Genomic DNA, 13,214 nt, shown 5'->3' on the forward strand with positions numbered 1-13,214 from the left:
GTTTAGATGTTGTCCAAATACATGTCCTTTGCCTATTCTCTTTATCAATTCTTTAAAATCAAACAGACAGCTGGAATATTTAGGCATTCCTTCTAAATAATTTCTCCTATTTTTACTGGGTTTCTTTTTTTTTGGAATTATTTCCAGTTATTTCCCACTGGTCTTCCTATATACATTGGTCAAAATACAAGGCATATTCTGAGTATCCAGTAAGGCAAGGCAGTAAGAAATCATCCCTGGCATAAACATTTTAAAATTAATTTTTAATTAGGGGATAATTGCTTTACAATGTTGTGTTGGCTTCTGCTGTATGGCAACGTAAATCAGCTGTAAGCATTCATATATCTCTCCTTCTTGAACCTCCCTCCCACCCTCCCCTCATCCTACCCCTTTAGGTTGTCATAGAGCACTGAGCTGAGTGCACTGTGTTATATATGCAGCAACTACCCATTAGCTATCTATTTCACAAATGGTACTGTATTAATATATGTTTCAATGCTACTCTCAATTTGTCCTACACAGCCATAAAGTTTTTAAAAATTATAATATTGTGGTAGAAGCATTCTAAAATTAATGACTATAGTTCCTTTGCTACATTTTACAGATCTGAACTGGAATTACCCTTTTGTAATGAGGTCATCACAATTTTATTGGGGGGATAAGGAGAGAAATGAATTGTCTCATGTGAATGTAATTTTGCAGAAGATATGTTTCTGTGAAGGAAGAGGGGAAAGTATCTGTAGCATACCTACTTTGTCCAGGCATTATTAATCAGTATTCATTGGTTTTTTTTTACTCAGCATATCAACACACACAGTTGTTATTGCAAGTACATAATCCCTTATAATGAAGTCATTCAGGCTAAATATGTCTCAAAGTTAAGAATTATTCAAGTTTTAGAATCTGAGGTATCTCCTAGCAATCAATAATATTAATTTTACCTCAGTGAAATGTATAAATTACTGCACAGAATGAAATAAGGAAGAACCATAAATAACCTCTTGTCAGTTCTGGTCAGATTTGCTGAAAATGGGCTCAGGTCAGGCCTGGTTTTGCTGCCAGAAAAAAAAATTATTTTCAATGATGTTTGGATTCCAGAATTATGAATAAGGGCTGCCTGTATATGGGCTTCACAGGTGGCACTAGTGGTAAAGAACCCTCCTGTCAATGGAGGAGATCTAAGAGACTGGGTTCAATCCTCAGGTCAGGAAGATCTCCTGGAGAAGGGCATGGCAATCCACTCTAGTATTCTTGCCTGGAGAAACCCATGGTCAGAGGAGCCTGGCGGGCTACAGAAGATCTCTTTTGTATAGTTCTTCTGTGTATAGTTCTTCTGCCACCTCTTCTTAATATCTTCTGCTTCTGTTAGGTCCATACCATTTCTGTAATTTGTTGTTCCCATCTTTGCATGAAATATTCCTTTGGTATCTCTAATTTTCTTGAAGAGATCCCTAGTCTTTTCCAATCTATTGTTTTCCTCTATTTCTTTGCATTGATCACTGAGGAAGTCTTTCTTATCTCTCCTTGCTATTCTTTGGAACTCTGCATTCAGATGGATATATCTTTCCTTTTCTCCTTTGCCTTTCACTTCTCTTCTTTTCTCAGCTACTAGTAAGGCCTCCCCAGACAACCATTTTGCTTTTTTGCATTTCTTCTTGGGGACGGTTTTCATCATCACCTCCTATACAATGTTCTGAACCTCAGTCCATAGTTCTTCATGCATTTGTCTTTCAGATATAATTCCTTGAATCTATTTGTAACTTCTACTGTAAAGTCATAAAAGATTTGATTTAGGTCATACCTGAATGGTCTAGTGGTTTTCCCCACTTTCTTCAATTTAAGTCTGAATTTGGCAATAAGGAGTTCATGATCTGAGCCACAGTCAGCTCCCAATCTTGTTTTTGCTGACTGTATAGAGGTTCTCCATCTTTGTCTGAAAAGAATATAATCAATCTGATTTCAGTATTGACCATCTAGTAATGTCCAAGTGTAGAATCTTCTCCTGTATTGTTGGAAGAGGGTGTTTGCTATGACCAGTGTGTTCTCTTGACAAAACTCTGTTATCCTTTTCCCTGCTTCGTTTTGTACTCCAAGGCCAAACTTGCCTGTTACTCCAGGTATCTCTTGACTTCCTACTTTTGCATTCCAGTCCCCTACAATGAAAAGGACATCTTTTTTGGTGTTAGGTCTAGAAGGTCTTATAGGTCTTCATAGAACCATTCAACTTCAGCTTCTTCGGCATTAGTGGTTGGGGTATAGACTTGGATTACTGTGATATTGAATGGTTTGCCTTGGAAACAAACAGAGATCATTATTTTGTTTTTTAAGATTGCACCCAGGTACTGCATTCTGGACTCTTTTGTTGACTGTGAGGGTACTCCATTTCTTCTAAGGGATTCTTGCCCACAGTAGTAGATATAATGGTCATCTGAATTAAATTCGCCCATTCCAGTCCATTTTAATTCACTGATTCCTAAAGTGTTGATGTTCACTCTTGCCATCTCCTCTTTGACCACTTCCAATTTATTTATTCATGGACCTAACATTCCAGGTTCCTATGCAATATTGTTCTTATAGCACTGTACTTTACTTCCATCAACAGTCACACCCACAACTGGGCATTGTGTTCACTTTGGCTCAGCCTTTTCATTCTTTCTGGAGCTATTTCTCCACTCTTCTCCAGTAGCATATTGGGCACCTACCAACCTGGGGAGTTCATCTTTCAGTGTCATATCGTTTTGCCTTTTCATACTGTTCATGGAGTTTTCAAGGCAAGAATATGAAGCGGTTTGTCATTCCCTTCTCCAGTGGACCACGTTTTTTCAGAACTCTCCACCATTACCCATCCCATCTTGGGTGGCCCTATACCACATAGCTCATAATTTCATTGAGTAAGACAAGGCTGTGACCCAAGTGATCAGTTTGGCTAGCTTTATGTAATTGTGGTTTCCATTGTGTCTGCCCTCTGATGGGTAAGGATAAGAGGTTTGTGGAAGCTTCCTGATGCGTGGGACTGGCTCTGGGGTAATCTGGGTCCTTCTCTGATGGCCGGGGCCATGTTCAGTAAAGTTAGGGATACAGAATTTAAACATAGACCTGTCTTGATTCAGAGAACATTTTTGTTGTTGTTGCACCTAAATTAAAGATTTACGTATGTATAGTCTTTAAGAATCAGTGCAAAATTGGATTCTCCAATGGGCACAAAAAATAAAGCTTTCAAAGATTATCCATCACTGAATCAGTATTTTAAATATGAGTGAACAGTTTTCCATTGTGATCACCAATCACAACACCATGGGGAAAGCTATTTTTTCCAAGTTTTAGTAGTTAATTTGTATTCAATAAAAGGAAAGCTTATGTGTGCTCCTTACTCATCTAATTTCAGATTAACTCATGGGCTATCAAGAGGCTGTTCTGATGCTGAAAGTTTGATGTTAGATTAGATTTGAAGGCCCCATGAAGCTATTATTTTCATGGCAATACATGTGGGCTGTTTAATTAATTATGGTCTATGTTCACATCTATTCCCAAGCTACAAAAAAGGCCTCACTTTTTCAAGCCTACAAGAGTATGTAGGCTATGAACAGGTATTAACTGGATACCACTGGTGTGTTGACAGTGCAGATTTGCCTGGGCAAGAAAAGCTGGCAGTGTACTGCAAATACTCTAGGATGCTACTCAGCCAGAACTTTGACAAGGGTTTTTAGAAAAACATGATGTTATCCTGAATACCAGATGCTGCATGCTAAAACTTTTGGACCAAGTAATCCTTTACTGGAAGGCCAAATGTTGTCCCCAAGTGTTGCAATCAGCCAGAATTTTCTACACTTACCACTCTACCTTAGGTGAACTTCCCATGATTACACCACAAACAAAGAAACAGAGTAATTCTAGTGGAATGTGTTAAGCTGGGTTTAAGTGACATGATTATTACAAGTGAAAGCTTAGGTTCAATTCATAAGTTCTAAGACATGGGTTCTAAAAATCATTGTCATTGCTGTTGTTTTTGGTTATGGGAAGCCATATTACAAGATAACCCTTTATAACAAAATTTTACACTATGGTCAAGTTAATTAGAGATTTGGCAAGCAAAGTTTTATTGCATCCACAATTTTGATATTAGTATTTTAATGACTAAAAACAAACTTTAATTAATTATATTTAAATCTTTACTAATAAATTTTGGAAACACAAGTAATAAAGCAATTAGAAATGCAACATTGTGATCGACATTCAGAAAGGTAGAGTTATTATGAAAAGATGTCAAATGTATCAGGTCTATTTTCTTTTTTTTCTAATGTAGAAAGTTACAATTGGCAATGATGCAAAGGTAATTTAAAACTGAGTTGAATTTATCTACATGAGAGAACTAGCAGATAAAAAAATTAAGCAGTCAATAATATAGATTTACTTTTGATCTCTTTTTGAGCTATTTGTAATATACACAGTATGGTGGACTAAAATTATAACACGTTGGTATACTTAAGCTTGCAAAATTCCACAATGAGTTTGAAATGAAAATAAACAATCCTCTCCTTATATTGGTGATTCAAGCTTCTAAAATGATATCATTCCTTAGATCCAATGGTTTTTTTTTAATGTGCTGGAAAAATTTCTTTAGTCACAAATCATTGGAGGCCTTCTCTTATGAACAATGCAATTGTATTCATACAACTCAGCATAGTTTACCCTTGACTCCTTTTCTAAAATCTGGAATAATCTATATTTCTACTATTGTTAAACAATCCCTGATATTCTCCAGAAAGGTGTTCAGTATCTTTAACACTATGTTTTCATGGCCATTTATGGATACTTACATAAATACCTGTAGTCTGTTTAGATCATTTTCTCACTAAGCAACAATAATTTCATTTATAATATCACAAAATGCATTCACAGGGAAACTGTTTCATTGACTTTAGATATGGATGTCCTTCAAACTGCTCATGTTTATAGCTGAGATGGAAAATACATAATTATATTGTCCATTATGATAGTTATTCAGGTATAGGAATCAAAATATTCCCAGAAAAGAAATCAAAATACACAAAAAGAAATTGGAAAATGACAACTGTCTTTTTGTTTGTTTCTGACTAAAGATAAAAATAAAGAGAACTGAATAAAATAAAAACAGATTAACTATACTAGCATTTCATTTCCTTTCAATTTAATCATGACATAAAACAACTGGATAGCCCAGAAAAGGAAATCTCAACATACAGTAAAATATGATCAAAGTAGATTGAGATAAAGATTTGTTGCTTCTCTTTATTGAGTCATATCCTAACTAAAAGACCAAATTAGAGCGGTAAGAAATGACATGTAGAAAGGAGGAAGAGTTGGCCCTTTTTTTAATACCATTCCAGTGGTTTGTGACACATTTATACCTATTCTTTCAAAGTATATAAATTCATAAAATGGCTTTTTCCTCTATGTTTGACTCATAATTTATTGAACATTATTTATTTGAGGCAATTTGAAAGCCTCAAATATCAAAGATCCAAGGGCCAGGTTGTAAAACAGATAAACATTATACATTAGCAATAGTTATGAACTAACAAGCAGAATACTTGCATTAATATATTAGTCAAGGTTCTCCATAGAAACAGAACCAATAAAGTAAACTTCCACATTTATTTATTATAGGAATTGGCTGAAGCCTGGCATGCTGCAGTCCACGGGGTCACAAACAGTCAGACACGACTGAGCGACTGAAGAACAACAAAAACAACATGTATTATGGAGGCTGAGGAACCCCAGCATCTGCTGGCTGCAGCTAGAGACCCAGGGAAGCCAGTGTTCTGATTCAGCCTGAGCTTTAAGACCTGGGAACTAGGAGCTCCTCCATTTGAGGGCAGTAGAAGATGGACTTACCAGCTCAAGGAGAGAGAGAAAGAAATTTGCTCTTCCTCTGCCTTTTTGCTCTACTGGAGTCCCCAGTTGGTTGGATGATGTCCACCCAGATTGGTGAGGGTAGATCTTCTTTACCCATTCTACAGATTCAAACACTAATATCATATGGAAACACCCTCAGACGACACCGAGAAATAATGTTTTACCAGCTGCATGCACACCTCTTAGCCCAGTCAAGTATACACAAAAATTTAATCATTAGTATTGTAAGAAAAAAAATCTGGTTAGAAACATCTCCATTAGAAGACTTGTTAACTATTATAGAGAAGATAGAGGAATTTCAATTCACTATTTTTGGAGTATTTAAATCTTGGCAAGTTTAACATGGAGTCAGTATCCAGTCCTTGGTTTTGCAGGGTGAGAACCTGATTACTTGAGTTACTCTGGTTTGACAGGTGGAGGGGATCCAGCGCTGGAAAACCTATTTATACTATTCAAACAATCTCACTTCAAAGAGAAGACAGAGACAAGAAGGTCAATTTGTTATTTTTCCAAAGGAAAATTACAGAGAGAGAATAGCTCTAATTGACCAATTATACATTAGACTGTCATTTCCTTAGTCAGTGATTCTCTATACTCCTAAATGAGCTTATTCAATGTTTCTATCATCACTAACTTACTTAAGGCTAGACAACACATTTTACTTCTTTATCAAGGGCTGAAACCATTCAATATGCCAGCAAATTTGGAAAACTCAGCAGTGGCCACAGGACTAGAAAAGGTCAGTTTTCATTCCAATCCCAAAGAAAGGCAATGCCAAAGAATGCTTAAACTACCGCACAATTGCACTCATCTCACACACTAGTAAAGTAATGCTCAAAATTCTCCAAGCCAGGCTTCAGCAATATGTGAACCATGAACTTCCAGTTGTTCAAGCTGGTTTTAGAAAAGGCAGAGGAACCAGAGATCAAATTGCCAACATCCGCTGGATCATGGAAAAAGCAAGAGAGTTCCAGAAAAACATCTATTTCTGCTTTATTGACTATGCCAAAGCCTTTGACTGTGTGGATCACAATAAACTGTGGAAAATTCTTAAAGAGATAGCAATACCAGACCACCTGACCTGCCTCTTGAGAAACCTATATGCAGTTCATGAAGCAACAGTTAGAACTGGACATGGAACAACAGACTGGTTCCAAATAGGAAAAGGAGTACGTCAAGGCTGTCTATTGTCACCCTGCTTATTTAACTTCTATGCAGAGTACATCATGAGAAATGCTGGACTGGAAGAAACACAAGCTGGAATCAAGATTGCCGGGAGAAATATCAATAACCTCAGATGACACCACCCTTATGACAGAAAGTAAAGAGGAACTACAAAACCTCTTGATGAAAGTGGATAGTGAAAAAGTTGGCTTAAAGCTCAACATTCAGAAAACGAAGATCATGGCATCTGGTCCCATCACTTCATGGCAAATAGATGGGGAAACAGTGGAAACAGTGTCAGACTTTATTTTTCTGGGCTCCAAAATCACTACACATGGTGACTGCAGCCATGAAATTAAAAGATGCTTACTCCTTGGAAGGAAAGTTATGACCAACCTAGATAGCATATTCAAAAGCAGAGACATTACTTTGCCAACAAAGGTTCATCTAGTTGGGGCTATGGTTTTTCCTGTGGTCATGTATGGATGTGAGAGTTGGACTGTGAAGAAGGCTGAGCACTGAAGAATTGATGCTTTTGAACTGTGGTGTTGGAGAAGACTCTTGAGAGTCCCTTGGACTGCAAGGAGATCCAACCAGTCCATTCTGAAGGAGATCAGCCCTGGCATTTCTTTGGAAGGAATGATGCTAAAGCTGAAACTCCAGTACTTTGGCCACCTCATGCGAAGAGTTGACTCATTGGAAAAGACTCTGATGCTGGGAGGGATTGGGGGCAAGAGGAGAAGGGGACGACAGAGGATGAGATGGCTGGATGGCATCATTGACTTGATGGACGTGAGTCTGAGTGAACTCCAGGAGTTGGTGATGGACAGGGAGGCCTGGCGTGCTGCGATCCATGGGTTGGCAAAGAGTCGGACATGACTGAGTGACTGATCTGATCTGATCTGAAACCCTTGGAAATGACTCAAACATCTTTGTTCACTGGATTCACCAAATCCAAATTACTCTTTCCTACCTGATTAACTCCATTGCCTGGGGCATATACTTGTTCAGTAAGAAGTCTGACACAATACAGTCTATGCTTAACTTAAATGATTTCTGCTGCTGCTGCTAAGTCACGTCAGTCGTGTCCGACTCTGTGTGACCTCACAGACGGCAGCCTACCAGGCTCCGCCGTCCCTGGGATTCTCCAGGCAAGAACACTGGAGTGGGTTGCCATTTCCTTCTCCAGTGCATGAAAGTGAAAAGTGAAAGTACCTTGGGCGTTTTCCTGCAGTTTAATTCAAATAAATACGTTTGCTGCAACTCCATTATGCACAGCAAAAGAATATAATCTGGTGTGTCATTCCTAAATGTAGTGGAAAGAGCAGTGAGTTTTTAAATGAGCCTTTCTAGGCTGTTTCTACTCCTCAGTGTCTGTCAGACCTTGCACAGTTTACTCACTCTCTACATCTTTTTTTCAGCTATACATTGGATAGTTATATGTTACAGATTTTTTTAAAATGTACATTCACCACATTTATAGATATGTTGCAACTAAAGGTAAACTACCTTATTAAAATATAATGGGAAACCAGTGCAATTCCTGGAACTCATTAGGTGATTAATAAAGTTTAATTAACTCATTCTTCTTATCCTCAATTTTTTCAATTAAATTTTTTTAATTGGAGGATAATTACTTGAGAAAATCATAATTCAAAAAAACACATGTACACCAACGTTCACTGCAGCACTACACTATTTACAATAGCCAGGACATGGAAGCAACCTAGACATCCATCAACAGATGAATGAATAAAGAAGTTGTGGTACCTACACACACATGTGTTTTAAGGAAAAGGTCATATGATAAAATTGTATTCAAATGCTTTTTAAAATATAAATTGTTTCAATGAAAGATACTGTAAGAAAAGACACAGGCAGAGCTTGATCTGAACACCCATCTAAGAGACTCTGAGCATCTGCCAGAGGCAATTTTTTTCTGGATGTCCTGAGCCCTTCTTCAGAATGGTCACAGGAAATGGAGATCTGCTACTCACACATCATGTAGCCAGCTGTGCTCATCAGTGGGAAGGCACCTCATCAAATGTGAAACTAGGGAATTAGAGGCTTCCTCCTAATAGTAAAATAGGAAAGTGGAAAAATAAGAAAATGATTTCAATTTCTTTAATGGCAAATTATGAGCTCTGTATTAGTTTGCTAGGGCAGTCAAAACAAAATACACATCCAGGGTGGCATAAGCAACAGGAATGTGCTGTCGTAGTTCTGGAGGCTGGAAGCCCAAGAGGAAGGTGAGGGCAGGTGCGGTTTCTCCTGCGGCCTCTGCCCTTGGCTTGCAGACAGCCCCCTCTCACCATTTCCTCACACAGCCTTTTCTCTGGGTATGTGCTTCCCTGATGTCTCCTTCTCTTTTTATAAGGATACATGTCACACTGGATTAGATCAATATGGTCTCATGATCTCACTTAAACTTTAACTCTTTAAATATCCTACTTCCAAATGTAGTCACTTTGGGAATCAGAGCTTTAACACACAGATTTTGTGGAGATAAAATTCAGTTTATAACAAGGATCCATACAAATAAAGTGGTGATGGAAATAAAGTAAAATAACATCTGAAAGACATTTCTGAGATAGAATCAAGAGCATCATTTGATCAGCTGAATGTAGGAAGTGAGAAGAATAAGAAAAGAGTTAAAAAGGCTTCACCAGGCATTTGGTCCATGTCAGATGTTTTGCTAATGTGCTGAAGTTACAAGGATGAACACGAAAGACACAATCCTGCCCTCAAAAACCATGCTAATTTTGAAGTGGCAAAATGAAATCCTACATTCTAATACTACATTAGCTACTCTGCTTCATACATAAGCCTCAAAATATATAAATTCAAAGATTTATTTTTGAGAGAATATAGGCATTGGGATTTGGTAGACTTTGTTTTAATTTATGAAATTATAATTCACCAGCTTTGTAATCCTGAAGAAGCTAATCTATCTGAACCTCAGTTTCTTCATGTGCAACATGTGAATAATAGTATATACGTTACATGGCTGATATAAGAATAAAAGGAAAGGATGTATGTAGGGTGTGTAGTACATGGCCAGGTCTACAATAGACATTCTAGAAATATTTTAATTAAAAAATTCAGATAACTTTCGATAATAAAAATAATGTTTGTTTGTTTTCCATGTGGGAGAAAGAAGGAAGATAGACAAGGAGTAGGGGTGTGACATATGAGGACAGAAGCTGAGGTGAATGAGAAATCAAAGAAGCTCTGCTTCTTCACAATTATGATTAGGATCAGTCCTTTCCTTCTCCTCAAATTTATTGCAGCCCAGAGACCCCAGCCATAATTTAGTACAGTGGTTTCCAGCATCTTTTTTGGTATGAAGATTCCTACTTAAAATCCAAAAGGATCCAAATAGTCTGGCAATTATTTTATGTTTAGTAATTACTTTTTAAGAAATACATAATAATACAAATGTACTTTAAATCCAATAAAATTTTAAAATAAATTTGTATTTTATTTATCATATTGAAAAATACTCATAAAGATATCACTGTAATATGTATTTAATGTACAGATATGTATGTGTGGACATGAGCCTCTTTGAAATAAGTTTAAAGGACTCCAAACATCTGTGGCCCATACATTTATATCTACTGGCTATTCATAGATCACAAACAGCAAAATCAGCAGATATCTACAACTAACCTAGTAAACTTGATCAAGTAATTCATTTAACCTCTTAGAAACTCCATTGAAATATCACTGATATTACCTGCTATACCTCTATCATTAAGCAATTGTGAAGTACAAATGAGAAGCATTTAAAAGTTCACAAGGAAATGTCTGTTTCTCTTTCGTTACCACACTGGAAGTAACAGAAGCTATGGAAAGAGAAACTGCCACGAAAATGCGACACTATACTAGCAGTAGTGGTAGCAGTGCTATTTAATAGTAGGTGCAATCTTCCAGGGAGATTACCAGGTTATTTTTCTTCCAGGTATTAATCTTCCAGGGAGATTACCAGGTTATTTTTCTATACTCTAGTTTCTTTAGGACCTACACTCTGCACAGCATATGTGATATCTCCAAAATTCATGTATTCTTCAGCTACTAAATGGAAAAAAAAATTCTTAAATTAGTGAAAAACTTCTATCATACTACATGACATTTTTTATTAGGGGAAATCACACAATAATATTGGCTAAATGAAGTTTTATATAGACTTTCTCACCTTCTTGCTTCCCTGGTGGCTCAGACAGTAAAGCGTTTGCCTGCAATGTGGGAGACCCAGGTTCGATCCCTGGGTCAGGAAGAGTCTCTGGAGAAGGAAATGGCAACCCACTCCAGCACTCTTGTCTGGAAAATCCCATGGACAGAGGAGTCTGATACGCTACAGTCCATGGGGTCACAAAGAGTCAGACACGACTGAGCAACTTCACTTCACTCTCACCTTCTTACAGAAAAATAAAACCCACAAGTGTTTTCTAGAGGAAGATTGTCTGATAATGTGAAGTTACTGCTAATACTGCCCCTTTGGTAGCATCAGGAAAACAACTCAACATTTGATGGTGGCAAAGGATGGAAAGGAATAGGTATGAGAAATAAATTTAGAGGATTGCTTAGAATGAACCAGTGAATCTATCTGGAATGGGAATTCCACTTGCATTTATACATAAGTTAATGACCAGTAAGTAATTCATGTCCTCTCAAGGAGTTGAAGAATATAGATATAGAGAGCCAAGAGATTTAAAGTTGGATGAGAAGCTATAGAAAAATAAACAAGTCTTGTCACTTATTTTCTATTATAAATTTTACCCTAAGCAAAAAAATTCTATCTTGGGTAAATGTATTCTCCAAGGACAAAAATCAATGCTCAGTAAGGCACAGCCTTGCAAAGCTTTCCAATAATGAAGACTATTTATTCAAAAGTTAATAGCTTTTCAAATTAAAGGATCTAAAGCAGCTACAGAAGCTATTTGAAACTGTCCACAGGAAGTGCCAGAAGATTAAAAGACTATAAACTATTAGACACCTTATAACAGAAGAGCAAGTGGAAGAGACAGCCTGACTGATCCCAAAGAGAGATAAGAAGACCAGGGACACACTCCCAGCAGGACAGAAGAGTTGGGGGTGGGAGGGAGGCAATGATAAGACTGCAGGGGGAGAGGAAACCAGAGGAGACTCCATGAATGCAAACATCTTTCTCAATACCTTCACTTGCTCGGTCCAAAGCCTAAGCTGACACATCCAAGTGAATTTCATATCTGATTTGCCTACTTTCTAGCTTGATATTATATTTCGCTTACAACATCTTATCAAAATTATCTTTTCAATCAATCTAGAGAGCTTTGTTTTCTAAAGATTTACTCAGTATTTTCCTCAGAGACACATTTCCAGATGACCTGTTTCTCATTAGCTGGAATAAATGGGAGTGTGTTTACAGCACAGCACCAGACTTAAAAGAGTTCTTTCCTGGGGAAGCTGGTCAAGGATCAACAGCTCTGTCACCTAAAGGAGCTAATTTCAGTGCTCCGCTATAACATAAAACAGAGTATTGGTTCATTAACATAGTCTTCAAAAAGCAAACTGCAAAACTCTTCATGATATACAGTTTTGCTTTGAACACAATTTAAGCAGTTCTAACATACTAAAATCTATTTATGCCAAACAGACATAATATGTAGTGACCATAAAGTATTTAACCTGTGTTCAGCATACAGTGATGGCCCGCTGAGGACAACATGGAGACTATGAAGATAAGACATTCTTAAATTGTTTACACTGTGGTAACTAATCCAACTTTCTGTATAAATAAAACCTTCAGAAATCAATCTTTGATACCATGGGCATGCCGAGAAAAAAATGTCAGTTTAGTCAATTACAAATAATAGGGATTTTCAGTGGAAGTCAACAATATTATCAGAAGATGTAATTAAGAATATTTACAAATATATTGATGTAAGAGAATATTTGCACATATTTTTATCATTGTAAACTATTTCTCAAATGTCTTAGCCAGCAAAACCAATAATCATAAGCAAGACAAAACCCACTTACATGAAGTCACTCTATTATCTGACCTATCTTCTTGTCATGGAGCTAATTTCACTGCCACGGTGGTCCAGGCTTACTAAGACCATTAGTACAGTGAGAGTGAGAAACTCAGACCAAAGATAATGTAGATAATT

General features: G+C 37.1%; 1 long non-coding RNA gene across 3 annotated transcripts in view; it reads right to left on the bottom strand.

Annotated features, from left to right (window-relative positions):
- Window positions 1–13,214, bottom strand: part of LOC129643219 (uncharacterized) — a 95,895-nt gene that overhangs the window by 27,896 nt on the left and 54,785 nt on the right. For 2 of the 3 annotated variants that reach the window (XR_008710165.1, XR_008710164.1), the window contains one exon: window positions 9,057–9,133. The exons of the other annotated variant lie outside the window; for it this stretch is intronic. This is a non-coding gene — a long non-coding RNA (uncharacterized LOC129643219). The remainder of the gene's footprint in view (window positions 1–9,056; window positions 9,134–13,214) is intronic. 3 annotated transcript variants of the gene reach the window in all.

The sequence above is a fragment of the Bubalus kerabau genome, chromosome 2, assembly GCF_029407905.1.
Source record: "Bubalus kerabau isolate K-KA32 ecotype Philippines breed swamp buffalo chromosome 2, PCC_UOA_SB_1v2, whole genome shotgun sequence".
Taxonomy (NCBI): domain Eukaryota; kingdom Metazoa; phylum Chordata; class Mammalia; order Artiodactyla; family Bovidae; genus Bubalus; species Bubalus kerabau.